Source organism: Macaca mulatta, chromosome 12, assembly GCF_049350105.2.
Source record: "Macaca mulatta isolate MMU2019108-1 chromosome 12, T2T-MMU8v2.0, whole genome shotgun sequence".
NCBI lineage: Eukaryota > Metazoa > Chordata > Mammalia > Primates > Cercopithecidae > Macaca > Macaca mulatta.
The window spans coordinates 90,834,715-90,850,703 of record NC_133417.1 but is presented as its reverse complement, the minus strand read 5'-3'; the positions used below and the strand labels follow the sequence as shown (position 1 = coordinate 90,850,703).

Sequence of the window (15,989 nt, the reverse complement as noted above, 5' to 3'; positions counted from 1 at the left end):
ATGAGTGACTGAGGCCTGGCTTACACAATCCCAAGAGGTGTGAGATTTCTAATCTCCTTAGAAAGTGTGCCTGAGGTGTTTGTGTTATGTTTGGTTTTATATATTTCAAGGAAACAGGAACTGCAAGTACAACCATAAATCAATACATGGAAAGTATACATTGGTTTGGCCTGAAAAGGTGGGGCAACTACAAGTAGGGGCTGACAAATCATAGGTGGGTTTTAGGAATTCTTTAGTTGACAATTGGTTGAGAGTTAAGCTACTGTCTAAAGACAAAATCAGTAGAAAGAAATGCCTGAGGCTGGGCATGGTGGCTTATGCCTGTAATCCCAGCACTTTGGGAGGCCAGTGTGGGAGGACCAATTGAACCCAGGAATTTCAGACTAGCCTGGGCAACATAGGGAGACCCTATCTCTACAGAAAATTTAAAAAATTAGTCATATTGGTACATGCCTGTGATACATGCCGCTACTTGGGAGGCTGAAGTGGGAGGACTGCTTGAGCCTGAGAGGTTGAAGCTGCAGTTAGCCATGATTATGCTACTGGATTCCAGCCTGGGCAACAGAGCAAGACCCTGTATCAAAAAAATAATAAAAAAATAAGATTGCCTGAGTTGAAATAAGGGAATTTTGGAGCTCAAGATTCTTGTTGTGTAGAGGAGGCTTCATAGGTAGCAGCCCTCAGAAAGAATAGATGGTAAATGTTTCTTTTAAGAATTTGAAGGTATCAGGCTCTCAGTTAATCTCTCTTAGATCCAGGAAAGGCCTAGAAGAGAAAAGGTGTGGCTACATTAATACAGATTCTCTACAGGCGCAAATTCCCCCAACAAAAGACAGCTTTGCAGGACCATTTCAATCTGTTGACCCTGTGGCAGCCATTTTCAAATATGTCAAAAATATATTTTGGGGAAATTATTTTTATTTCTTTCAGGGTCTGCTGTCATGTGATACTATATGATACAGCGAAGCTGGAATAAGACACATTATATAAGGTTAATGAAAATCTGTCTAATGAGATTTTATGGTTTGTAGGGTGTGACTCCCAGGCCCCTTACATAGGAATTTGGGCAAGAGAAAAAGAAAAAAGGTCAGAATTTAGTCATCAAATTATAATTTTTAACTGATTCCTAAATGTTATGTGTGGGTTAGTATTTCAGGATGATTTGGGCTCCAGACATAGGAAAAGTTTATAATTACTTGGCAAATTCTTTTCAGTATTATCACTGGGGGCTCATAAGAAAGAATAGAGAGTCTTGCTCTATGGTTGGCACTGGAATACGAGAGGAGCTGCTTGGGGCAAGCACAAATTATTGCATTCTTTCCTAGACCTTTGATAGTTTGTATATTTCAAGTAATCTGTCCATTTCATGTACATTATAAAATTTACTGGAATCATTTCTTCGTAATATTTAATTATTATCCTTTAATGTCTATAAGTATCTGTAGTAAGATTCTCTCAACTATTCTTTGTATTGATAATGTTGCTATTTGTGTCTGGTCCCTTTTTTCCTTGATCATTCTGACTAGAAGTTTGTCTATTTTAATAATGTATGCAGAGTGATAAATTTAACATTTTAAAAGTTATACCTTAATAAGGGTTATGATTCTGCCTGAAACTCTGGGAGTAAATGTTAATATAAAAGAGATAAGATGTGAGATAAACATTTTAGCAGTTAGGGGTCGGATTGATGAAAGGGCATCAGAAAAATGGACCAAACAGCAGTGGTTGGTGATGGGGAAGAATACTAAGGGACCGATGTTCTGAGGGAAAGAATGTGCGAAGAGGAGGAAGACATCAACTATGTACAAACATGCTGATAGAAAAGAGGATATTAATTGCTGGATCTGTCTACAAGGAGATAATGGCATATCTAATGGATTTGACACCAGGAGCAGATTATTTCTTGACATTTCCCTCCTATATACAACAACATCATTTTTAGTTATTACCATGAAAATAAACCCCAAATACTGATAATAGCCTTAAAAGAAATATTGACAGTGAAATTGTATTTTATTGAACTTTGTACATATAATCACATTAGTGAAAGATTTTTTATCATAAATACACACAAAATATACCTGTAAATCAGGATTATACTTGAAAAATTGAGAATGTATAATAACCTTAGATACAGGGCACATATGGAGTGATTGGTCTTAGATAAGACCCAAAATAGGTTAAAAAAGGAAGAAAGGCAGAATTTATAGGAACAAATCTGAGTCTATTAGTAGACCAGGTGGCGACGGCAGTGGTGGTGTGTGTGTGTGCATTTTAATCAATGAAATAGGAACCAAGGTCATCAGCAGAGATTAAGAAAAAAAAAATATATTAAAGGTTTTAAAAGAAAACAAAGATTAGGAAAGTAGTTGAAGACAGTTGGAGAGTGAATGAAAAAGGAATATGTAAATAAAGAAGAAGAACTTCATAAATTATGTGTGTGTAGATAGATATATAAATAAGTAGATGATCGCTAGCTAGATTGATTGATTGATAGACTGGATGCCTATTGAGGCATGTGGCAGAAGAAGGTATTGGAGTGGTTGTCTGCTCTTTGGTTTTATAAGCTTTGGAAAGCAGGAGCAATAACATTCATATTAAATAATAATATGAGAAAATAGAAAACACAACACAAAGAAGTATGTTATGTGGATGTTTCAGATTGTACAGAACATACATTATTAGTGTTAGTAGAGATGGCCATGTTTTATTCAAGAAACATGTTATGGTACAGATGAGGTCTGTTCTGAGACATGAAAGACCCATAGACTTTTAATAACTAGAATCACCAGAGGATGTCATATGAAATGCATTAGATAAACAAAGGTGCTAAAATGATACCTGATACATAGTAGGTATTCAATATTTGAGTGAATTATAAGTGTTATATAACAGCAAGTAAGCTCTTAATCTTGAAGTGCAAATTGCCTGTAAGATACTAAGAGAAAATATAGTTGCAAATCTATTTGGGCAAGAGTGTGGAAGGCATTAAGTCAGTTAATAAGTGTAGACATCTTTTTTCCCGGAGGCAGTGAAGAATTGATGACTCTTGAACAGGGAAATCTTTGAGAGTGGTTTTGAAAGAATAAGCAAGCAACACTATACTGGAAAAATTCAAAGGACAGAAGATGGTGGCAGATGTTACAGTTAAGAAAATATTATAATATTCCCTATATGAGTATATATTGTCTTTGCCTCACTGGATGTGATACATTATGTAGGGTGTTTTTAGAACCTTTTTGTCACTTAGAAATCAGTACCAGTTTGCATTTGAATATAACATAGAATGGATGCCACAATATTACCTAGTTGGATCTTGACATCACTTTTAGGTTATTTCCAAATAAGTTAAAGTGCATATTCAAAACATCTAATTTTTTAAATATAAAACATATATCTTTATTGTATCTTGCCAGGTATGCTGGCTCACACCTGTAATCCTAGCATTTTGGGAGGCTGAGGTGAGTGGATTGCTTGAGCCCAGGAGTTCGAGACCAGCCTGGGCAACATGGAGAAACCCCATTTCTACACATAATACATAAATTAGTCGGGCATGGTGGCGTGCACCTGTAGTCCCAGCTACTTAGGTGGCTGAAGTGGGAGGATTACTTGAGCCCAGGAGGTCAAGGCTGCAATGAGCAGTGATCACATCACTGCACTCCAGCCTGGGTAACAGAGAAAGACACTGTCTCAAAAAAAATTATAAATCTTATAAATCTTATTCTAATTTATTAGCTTTTTTGCATTACTATGTTAAAAGGGATAATAAAATTTTAAATCAAATCTAAGCATAATGTTAATAATTTCTGTGGCTAACTTAGGGTGCAGTGGTTAATGTGATTTAATTTGTTGGCATTAGAGTCTTAATTAAAGGGGAAGAAAATAGTCTTTTGTAACATGTTAAATGAATTTCCTCTGGTGTGACCCATATGGTACGTGGCTTACGTAGAACTTTGCAGAATATAATCATGGTGTGGGGGAAAGCCTATACATTTTTATCAGTGTTTAAAGCAACAGATTTGTCAGTCAACAGGCTATTGCAACATTATACTTTTTCCTATTTATATTAAATTTAATTTGAAATGAATAGATGTTTTAAAGCAGTTTTTGAAAATACATTAGTAAGCTTACTTGATAGCATCATAAATGAAAACATAAAATTATTGAATTTATCCTTCATGCTTCTCTGAAATTAGGACAAGGTAACATATATATAGAACATTATTCTTTAAAATATACAATGTGGAAAAAATGACCAGTGGTTTCCAATTATTTTGAGATATGTATTATATTCTAATTGGAATCAGAATTATTTTTAACATGCATGTCAACTTCTTGAAAACAGGGATTTTTTTTTGCACTCTCAGCAGTACTTTTTAGATTTTAACATAATGCTTAATGATTACTGGTAAATTTATATTGACTATGAAGATTGTTTAGAACAAGTTAGAGTAGCTAAACGAGTATGCATTTATCATTATATTTTGTAGTTAATTCATCACATTTTATTTTGGAGTTTGTGTTTTTGAGGCCCTGTATAACAAATTTTTCCTATTCCAAAAAATCTTCTTTAGCTTCATCTTCTTTAGCTTTGTAATTTTGCTTCTCATGTCTAGATATTTAATCCATCTGGGGCTTATTTTCATATGTGATATGAGTTTATGATAATAATAAAGCTATTTTTTAATAAAGTGAGACAATTTTCCAAAGTCATTTATTATATTATTTTCGCTTTTATTTATGATGATATCTCTACATAAATTCACACTGATTTCTGAACTCTATTGGGTCTATTTGTCTTTGCAAGTTCCATGCTATTTTGATTGCAGTGGCTTCAGATAGCTTAATATCTGTTAGGGTGAACTTTCCTTGGCTTCCCTTATGTCTGTTCTTTTAAATTTTTTTTTTTACTCTTTGTAGGCACCTATTTTCCTATGCACATTTTGGACCTTTATATATAACCTTATATTTTGATTTGTATTGATTTAAACTTATTTATAATGTGGAGAGAAGAGCATCTTTATAATACTGATTTTTTTTATCATGCTATAAACATGATATATGGCTGTATTTGTATAGGTATTCTTTTATAATATGTTCTGTAATAAAGTTTTGAAATTATAAAATACTTACGTATTTTTTTGTTAGGTGAATCCATATATTTTTGTGGCAGTTCTTGCTACTCTGTTAAATAATTTGTTGTTTTTTTATGTTGAAAACTAGTATTAATTTATATGTTCTTAGATCCAAGATTCCTCCTTCTTATAGCAGTTTTTTTCCACTTTTTTCATGGAATTTAACCTTTTTGAAGCCTTACCCATGTAAGGCTTATCATATTACATATTTGCAGACATACAGCATTAACCCCTGGGTTTCTCACTGATATGGGTTACTCAAGTTTCTTGAGAGCAAAACATCAATTCTGAGTCTGTTGCTAATTTTCTCTATGAAAATGTCACATTCTTCTACAGGGTGAAAACCTTTTTATAGTCAAAGATGCAGAATTTGCCAGGTGACAAATGTTACTTTCTTCCATATCTTATCTTTGCAGTGCAGACATACTACATCACAGCAAGAAAATCAGATAATTTTCCTCGTTTCAGCCACACTTGGCTGTAGTTTACAGCATCTCTCCCTTTGAGAAGTCAATTTTACACACCGAGCCACCCTGGTAAGGCACTCCGAGAGCCCTGACTTAGAAGTTTCAGGGGAACAATGACCCAGATCAGGTCAATTATTGTTTTTCTTTCCCTCTTCAACAATGTCTGTCAAAAATTGAGCATATAAACTAAAGAGTGACAATAATGTGTACTCTCTAATATTGATTTTTAAGAAACAAGAAAAAGGGGGAAATAATAAAAAAAAATCTCTAAACCCGTATACTGTGAAGACATGACATTGGATCCTCTCAGCTGTTTGAATGTTGGAACCTCATCTGTAAAGCTTATAAAAGGAGCTTCATACAGTAGGAAGAAGGGTAAAGTCAAAAGAAAAGGAGATATCCCTGAATTCATGTCCCCTCTTAATGTTCTTTTTTGATAAGCACTATATTTTCTTTTCTTAGAACTAGTTTGGGATGCATTGGTATCATCTGCAGTACTTAATGCTTATTCTGGTACTTGGAAGCAGGGTATTATATCTCACAGGCTTTAAAGTATGACTTTTTTGTGTCACTAGATGGATATGAATATTCTTCCACTAACAAGTAGGGACAATCCATATTTGATAATGAAGCAGCTGGTTAAACAATCTCTTTGGGTATGTGTGTGGGAGAAGATCACATATCATACAACTGCAGGGGTTGGAGGTTTCAAAAACTAAGTAGAAAACTGTCAAACTCTATAGTTGTGTTGGCCCATTTTTATGGCCTTTAATATTGTCTTAAAAGAAACAAGGACACAGCATTACCAAGAATTAGATTTTAGGCAGTAATGCAGGCCATTATGAGAACTTTTAGCTTTTGCTTTGAGTTAAATGGAAAGCCACTGAAGATTTTGTTTTCTTATTTTGAGACAGACTTTTGCTCTGTCACCCAGATTGGAGTGCAGTGGCACAATCTTGGTTCACTGCAACCTCTGCCTCCAGGGTTCAAGCAATTCTTGTGCCTCAGGCACCCAAGTAGCTGGGATAACAGGTGTGAGCCACCACACCTGGCTAATTTTTGTATTTTTAGTAAAGATGGGGTTTCACCATGTTGGCCAGGCTGGTCTTGAATGCCTGGCCTCAAGTGATCTGCCTGCTTAGGCCTCCCAAATTGCCGTGATTAAAACATTGAATGATTTTGAACAGTAGAATGAGATGATCTGAATAATGATTTTAAAGGCTCACTCTTTTTTTTCATAGAGAACGAACAGCAGAAATGCAAGGAAAGACCACTTAGAAATGTATTATGATGATGTAGCTAAGAAATGGCAATAAAGGTCAGTTGTAGTGAATACAGTAAGAAGTGGTTGCAGTTTTAGATATATTGGTCAGTCTAGACACACTGCAACTACATAAGATGATTAACCGGTTAGCTATCCCAGACTGTTTGTATTGGTCTGTTCTCACACTGCTAATAAAGATATACCCGAGACTGAGTAATTTATAAAGGAAAAGAGGTTTAATGGACTCAGAGTTCCACATGGCTGAGGAGGCCTCACAATCATGGTGGAGGGTGAAGGAGGAGCAAAGACACATCTTAGATGGTGGCAGGCAAGAGGGAGTGTGCTGGGAAACTCCCCTTTATAAAACCATCAAATCTTGTGAGACTCACTCACTGTCATAAGAACAGCATGGTAAAAACCTGCCCAATGGCCAGGGGTGGTGGCTCACACCTGTAACTTTTGGGAGGCCGAGGCAGGCGGATCATGAGGTCAGGAGATCGAGACCATCCTGGCTAACACAGTGAAACCCCAGCTCTACTAAAAAATACAAAAAAATTAGCCTGGCTTGGTGGCAGGCGCCTGTAGTCCCAGCTACTTTGGAGGCTGAGGTAGAAGAATTGCGTGAACCCAGGAGGCGGAGCTTACAGTGAGCCGAGATGGCGCCACTGCACTCCAGCCTGGGCAACACAGCAAGACTCCGTCTCAAAAAAAAAAAAAAAAAAGAACAACCTGCCCAATGATTCAATTACCTCCCACCGAGTACCTCCCACAATCTGTGGGGATTATTACAATTAGAGGTGAGATTTGGGTGGGGACACAAAGCTAAACCGTATCACTGATCATCTGGAAAGACCAACAGATAACCCAACATCTATAAACACTGAACCCTTCCAGTTCCCAGGGAACTTTTGCCTGTGCTTTTCAGCTCATTCAGTAGGAGCAGTGCTAGACCGAGATATTTCACAGACTTTGCTCCCCAGAAGACAGAATACTTAAATATATTTCTCCAAGGTTCTACTCTACATAATTTCCTGTTGTTAGTCAAGCCAACAATGGTGCAAATGTCCAGTGCTTAAATACATAGAGTTTATATATTTGTCTCTTCCAAATCTCATGTTGAAATTTGACTCCCAGTGTTGGAGATGGCATCTTTTGGGAGGTGTTTGATCACAGAGGCAGATCCCTCATGAATGGTTTGGCATTTTCCCATGGTATTGAGATTTTACTCTAATAATTCATATGAGAGCTGGTTGTTTCACAGAGCCTGGCACCCCTACTCTCTCTTGATTCTTTCCTCTTACCATCTAATGCCTACTCCCCTTCTTTCACACTATGATTGAAAACTTCCTGAGATCCACCAGAAGCAGATTCTGGAACTATGCTTGTACAGCCTGCAGAACTACGACTTAAATAAACTTATTTTCTTTATAAATTACCTAGCTTCAGGTGTTCCTTCATACTAATGCAGAATAGACTAAGACACATATTAAGGCAATGTAGTGATAAATGTGGACCAAAAGAGATGACAGGTGAATTGTGACTTTTAATATTTGTCCCTGTTTACTTATACCTAAAAAAAATTATATTAAATTTTTGTTGTATCTTTTTTAAACTGGCATTTTCTAATTTAAGCAGAATTTAAATATGTTTATAAGAATTAAATGAATTTTTTAGTTTTTTACAGAGATAAACTGTTAAAGAATATTTTCTTTTAATCATTCATAATTATATATTGTTCTTTCTTGATAATTGTGTGATCAAACTCAACCCATTAAATTGTACAGCTGAGAAGACTGAGTGCTAATTATATTTACAATAAAATAATAATATGTAAATAAAATATGCTATCACATTAATGAAAATTAAGAACATTAATTAGGGTCTATGCTATGCTTATTATAGCAAGTCCTGTTAATTTGGACCAACATTTTAATTTTCACCTGTAATCTAGTGAGAAAGATATTTTAATGTAAATTTAGAGTGATACCTAAAGAGAATTAGAGAATATTGTATTTCTTATATTTAGGAATAATTACTGCTGGATTTATGTATTTTAATGAAGAAAAATATTGATTAAAAAACAATTGGCCAAATGTTTCTCTATATTATTGTCTAGTGAATAATTTATATTTTCCTAGGTTAAACATCTTTGAAAGCTAAGATATTTTCTTATGTACACTATAAATATTTTGCAGACAACTGTTTGCAAACCTTACAAATACTAGATTCCAATAAAAATCTCAATGGGAGCTTTCCTCAGAGGTTGACAAGCTGATTCAAAAATGAATAAAGAAATGTGAAAGACCTAGAAAAGGCAAAATAATTTCAAAAAAGAAGAGTAAAACTGAAGGATTTACCCTACTTGCAAAGATGTATATAGTTTCATTTTAAAAATCTCCTTTTGTACAATTTAATATAGCTTTACTTTTTTTCTCTGTAAAAGACTCTTGCTTTCTTTGTTAGGTTGAGTATTAGATATTGTTGTTATTGTGCATAGTATTTTATTTTCCATTATATTTGCTGTTACTGGTATAGCATAATGCCATTACTAATAATTTTTTGTAAATTATTCATGTAGAGTAATACTATTCATTTTTCACAGATTTAAGAACTTTGCTGAACCTTCTCACTTGTTCTAATGTGCTATTGATTTATTTTAGTGTTGTACAATTATGCCATTGCACTCCAGCCTGGGCAACAAGAGTTAAACTTCGTCTCAAAAAAAAAAAAAAAAAAAGTCTTCCAAAATGAGTCCTTGTTATATCACCTTAGATAGATAAGAGAAATGTGATAGTTTTTCTACTGTTATCCATAATATATATACTTACATATGCTCTAGATAGCTATTGACAGAGATATATTGGTAAATAATAGATGAATTCATAGATACATAGATAGAGAGAGAGAAAGAGGCAGACAGAGACAACGGTAACGGTCTTTTTTCTTCCTTCTTTGTCCCTCTATAGTTCATACTTCAAAGAGCAGCCAGTGTAATCTTTCAGAATAAAATCAAGTCATTGCTTGTTTAAAATACTTCGTAATTTCCCATCTTACTCTGAGTAAATTCCAAAGTTCTCATCGTGTCTCATAAGACTGTATGTGTTCTTGCCCGTCTATCTCTCCTATCAGTCATCTCTTTCCTTATTCTTTCCACCAAACTGGCCTTGCTATTTCTGGAACATATTAAAAATGCATTGAAGTGTAATGGATATTCCAAACTCCTTCTATCAAATACACTGCGTCTTCATGGGACTTTTTCCTCGTTTACTTCATGTCTCTGCTCCCAGGTTGCTTCGTCAAAGAGATCCTTTTGGACCATTCTATATAGAATGTACTTCTTTCCACTATCACTCTCTAGCTGTTATTTTGCCCTAATCTTCTTTAAAACATTTATATTCTTCCAGAATGCAACCTCAATAAAACGAAAGAACTCGTTTATTTGGTTTACTGTTGAATCCCCAGTGTTTTAAATGGTGATTGTAAAGCATTCGACACTCGGTACCTATCACTCATGTAAATAACACAGTTATAGAAAACATTGACGAGGTATTAACAACCTACATGATAGGTTTTATGTTAAGTGTTTCAAATGTATGATACATAATCATGACAAGAATCCCATGTCATGAAGAGAAACTGTTAGCTTGTAAGTGACAAAGATAGGATTTGACCTTGGTAGTCTAATTTCAGAGACTATGCAATTAACCATCATACCAAACTATCAAAGCATGAGAAATGTGCTTTAGTGTTTAAAGTAAAATGTTACTATCTCTTCTCTGAGGTTTTGACGTTTTTCATTCTTTCACATAAAAAGAGCAATGCAATTTACATTTACTTTTACACTGGCTGAGAGACAGCCGGAAGTTTTGTTTGTTCTCTGATCGTTAATTTTATCAATACCTTGGAATATATGCCTTCTCCAACATGCTAAAACTTGCTATTCCACATATTTTTTTTCCTGAACACAGTATGATGAATTAAAAATTATAACTTATTAGGATCTAAGACCTGTTGATCTTGTATTTTGCCTTATTTATGATTTGCATTGCTATTCACTATGCTCCATGGAATTCCCGGCTCAGATTTTTCATCCTTAGTATTTTGTGGTATATTCATGCATATTGCACTTAATTTTCTGCTTTTTGAACATTTTTCTACTTTAACATGTAATTTTAATTCTAATTTTATAAGGTATGTTTCTGTTGCTTTCCATTTCATGTATAAACTCCAGTTTCCGGGAAGAAAATGCAAAAGAATATTCATTAGCTGGGCTTTATTCAAAAACCGACAGTATAATTTGGTCATAAAGTCCTGAGCTTATATTATACTGCTTTCTCTTTGAGAGACTGAATATACAACAGACAATAGTCACACCATATATAAAAAGAGAACTCTCTTATTCTGTAGCAACCGGTTCAGGAAGTGGAACAACAATCCCAGTAGCCACTGGCCCAAAGCAGCCAAGGCATGATAAATAACTGACATCATCTCTAATTTTTGCCCCTACTTCCAACTTAGAACTAATGAGAGAAAGCCAAATAAGCCTCCATAACTAATCATAGAGCATGCCCTTGATTGTAGTTGGCCTGCCTACAGCTTTTCCATGGCAACAGACTCCAATCAGAGCATACTTGTAGCCTTTCTTTTTTTCCATATAAAACTTAGCCACTTGTGTGCCTGCCTTTGAGTCTCTGCCAAACACGAGGAATGGTGTCTCACTCCATCGCTATATGGGAAGCTCTGAATCAATAGCCTTTGCTTGTTCTCATTTAAGTGGATTTTGTTTATTTCTACAGTTCCTTTATTAGTACACTGACAATTTAATTTTAGTTACTTTTAGATTATATATCCAGAATGTATTAAAAACGTGGACTTTCATTTATACATTGTATTTTTGATAGTTTAAATATAGAGGAAGTGCAGTCAAGGATGCAGCCCCCCACTCCTGGGCCAGGCATGCTCATGTGCTTTGCAGCATTTCTAGCACAGGTGCCTCCATTCAGAGACCTCATTATGAGGGGACTGAGGCTGGATATATTTTAGGTGCTTCTGCTGAAACCTTATCAGGGAACCTTGACTAAGATATTTTCTCCACTCTGACGTAACAGTTTCCACTCCTGGCACATTTCCCTCACCTTCCTCCTGGCTACCTGGGTCTGTAAAAAGACAGAAAGGTTTTCGTTGTTGTTTTCAGGATTATCAGCCATGAGATTATTCCTCTACCTGCCCTGCATGTCATCTGACTGACCCTTGACCAGAGCCATTTTGTAGAAGAAAATGGAACACTGGTAGTGAGCACTTTTTTTTTTTTTTCTTTGCCCCTCACCTTCACTGTTAGTGTTATGGCTGTTCACTGTTGAAGTGTTATGGGCTGAATTGCATCTCCTCCCTCACCAATTTATATGTTGAAGTCCTAACCACCAATAACTCAGAATGTGATTGTCTTTAGAGGCAGGGTCTTTAAAAAGGTAATTAAAGATAAATGAGATCACTGGGATGGGCCGTAATCTAATAATGACTGGTATTCCTACAGGAAGAGCAAATTAGGGTCAAACACCCACTGAGGGAGAAGTATGAAAGACAAAGGGAAAAGATGACCATCCACAAGCCAAGGAGGCACCGCTCAGAAGAAACAGTCCTGCCAACACATTAATCTCAGAAGTATAGCTTTCGTAACTGTGAAAAACCAAATTTCTGTTGTTTAAGCCACTCAGTCTGTGGTGCTTTGTTACGACAGACCAAGCAAATGAATACACGTGGTAAGTGAATAAAGGTTTGATTGTGACTTTTGGTTTAGCTCGCCCTAATTACCACCTCAACACCTGGTAGCTAAACTGCTTTTGTCTTAATCGTATAAATGGTATCTTTGGAGGAGCATTTTTTATGAAGTCATAATTTGTGTTTTTACTTTTATATTTCATGTTTTATTTAGCCTATGTAAAATTTTTTTGCAAGATCACAAATTTTTCCTGTCTTTTTCTTTTAGAAACTTTATAGTTTCTAGTTGCACATTTAGGAAAACTTTTCATTTGAAGTTAGATGTGTGCATGGTGTAAGATAGGGAGAATGCTATTTTTTTTTTTTTTTTTAAGAGAGGATGTCACTCTTGCTCAGACTGGAGTACAGTGGTGACATAAGGCTTACTGCAGCCTCGACCTCTGAGGTTGAGGTGATCCTTCCATCCCAGCCTCCCATGTAGCTGGGGCTACAGGTGGACACCCCCCATGCCCAGCTAATATTTGTACATTTTATAGAGACAGGGTTTCACCCTGTTGCCCAGGCTGGTCTTGAACTCCTGGGCTCAAGCGATCCACCGGCCTCAACCTCCCAAAGTGCTGGGATTACAGGCCCAGCCCTCAATCTTTATCCATACAAATTAAATTGAATAACTTTGGCACCTTTGTCAAAAATAAATTAACTTTACATGAGCAGGCCTATTTCTGTATGCTTCATTCTATTACATTGATCTACACATCTGCCTTTTTGCTAATAACAAATAGTTTTAATTTTTGTAGCTTTATTCTTGAAATCAGGCAGAATGATGCTTTCAACTTTTTCTTCTTCTTTAGTATCATTTTCAGAATCAACTAATCAATTTGTGTAGGTGGAATTATATTTACCATATAGTTCAATTGAGATGGTTATCTTAACACATAGAGTGATTTAGTCCATGAATATTCTATATTACTCCATTTACTTAGGTCATCTTTATTTTCTCTCATTTATGATTTGTAGTTTTCATTGTAGAGATCTTATACATATTTTGTTAGGTTTCTTCCTATTTATTTATATATTGTGTTGAAACAGTAAATAAACTTTTAGATACTTTATTTTACAATAGTTTGACACTAGTCAATAAAAATACAACTTTTTTTTTGTATCTGTCATTCTACCCTTGGACTTTGACACATTCCTTTATACGTTCTAGTAGTTTTTTATTTGCTTGTTTGTTTTTATATTCCATAGAATTATTCTACTTAAATCATTATACCATCTATAGAAGGTTTACTTCTTCCTTTCCTGTTTCTATGTCTTTAATTTATTTTGCACTTTATTGTGAAAATTACAACCCCCACCCCAGGAAAAATGTGAACAGGAGTGGTAAAAGTAGGCATCATTTCCATTTTCCTGATTTCAGAAGGAAATGAGTCACGATTTCCCCACTAAAAAAATAAAGTCTGTAGGTGTTTCTTAGATTCATTTTATTAGGTTAAGGAAGAAGGTGTCTATTAATGCTAATTTGTTGAGTGTGTATTGTAAATGAGTGTTGCCCTTTTTCTCAAATTTTATGTATATATTTAAGTGAACAAAGATTTTTATCCTTTATTTCATTAATATTGTTAATTAAATCAATTAATATTTATTATATTATATTATTAATATATTATTAATATTATATATAATATTATAATATTAATATATTATTATATATAACAATATTATATTGTATAATAATATATTATTATATTATATTATTATTGTTATTATTATTGTATATTATTATATATATTGTTATATTATTATTGTATAATTGTTAATTAAATTGTATAATTGTTAATTAAATCTATTAATTTGTTAATTAAGTCAATTTTGAATATTAAGCTGATCTTGTATTCCAGAGATAAACTCTATATGGTCATGATATATTATCCTTTTAAGCAGTGGTGGTTTTTAATTTCGGTTTTCACGTGTTCACTACTAATACTAATACAGTCATCCCTCGGTATCCATAGAGAACTGGTTCCAGGACCCCTTCAAAATCCACGGATGCTTTAAATCATCTCTATATGGTACAATGTAAATGCTATGTAAGTAGTTGTTACTTACATAGTTTAGATCAGTGGTCCCCAACATTTTTGGCACCAGGAACTGGTTTCAGTTTCATGGAAGACAATTTTTCCATGGATGTGGGTGGGGGGTGGGGGTGGATGGATTCTGGATGAAACTGTTCCACCTCAGATAATCAGATCATCAGGCATTATACTCTCACGGTTGTGACCTAACTGACATTTTGTAGGTTTTATAAAATCAAGAAGGAGCCTTTTAGGTTGCCTTTTAAGTTATTTTAACTTTAAATTAAGCTTAAGTTTTACTTTGTTACAATCATTTATTGTACCACTTGGCAATTTTGGAAACATTCTTTAGTTTGCTCTCAAGTCTCAAACCTCTGGGGATATAAAACTTGTGGTAAGTATGTATCTGCTAAGCATTTAGCAGCTCAGACAAGTTGACAAGAATGCTGACACACCCATAATGCAGAATTTCTCCAAATATAAGATAATAAACATGTTTAAATTAACATAAATCAATTTTAGTTCATATTATAAAAAGATATGGGATACAATATTGATGAGAACATATAAGTTAATTGGGAAGTCCTATGTAATCATCTTCTTCCTCTATTAATTCTATTTATAAGCTTTTCTTTTTTATTCTTTTCCTTCTCCTTTCATTAACTCACTTCCCAAACATGGTGTATTAGGGTAATAATAATGACTTAATTCTGACAGTTTTTCTGTGTACTTTACCCTTTTTCACAGTCTAGCAAAACAGAAAGATTCCAATTGATTAGATATATAGTATTAAGCTATTAGTATTCTTCTGAAATTAGTGGTGTCACATCTCATGGAATACTATTTTCTGTCCTATGTATCTTACCTAGTTATTAAATATAGTGATATATATATAACATTATATATATAATATACTATAAACTGTTGAGTGGCACACAAATATCAGCTGTAAGTATTTCAGTGAAATATGAACACAATACCACTCAGGCATTGTTATATGGAAATTTAAGATACATGCCTCAATTCATAAATAAATGATGCCTTGATTTTTAATATCCAAATATTAGTGAAAGAATGTGATTCCAGGTTTGTAGTTAACATACCACTGTGGAATAATTGTGTAGTTTCTCCAGTATCGTTTTTTTGCATCAACAGTATGAACTTATTACGTTTCTTTCTCTATATCATTAAAGAATATTCCAGAATCTCTGCCTACATTGGGAAGTAGAAATTAATTGCCTGCAGTAGCAGAAATGGACTGCATTTTGTCACTCACCTGCTGTCAGTGACCTAAGTGAAATGAGATAGTTTCTTGGTAATGAATGCAAAA

At 34.4% G+C, this 15,989-nt stretch overlaps 1 long non-coding RNA gene across 1 annotated transcript in view; it reads left to right on the top strand.

Moving 5' to 3' along the window:
* Window positions 1–12,974, top strand: part of LOC114671371 (uncharacterized) — a 67,659-nt gene extending 54,685 nt beyond the window's left edge. The window contains exon 2 of the long non-coding RNA XR_003721342.2: window positions 12,400–12,974. This is a non-coding gene — a long non-coding RNA (uncharacterized LOC114671371). The remainder of the gene's footprint in view (window positions 1–12,399) is intronic.
* Window positions 12,975–15,989: the final 3,015 nt, after the last annotated feature.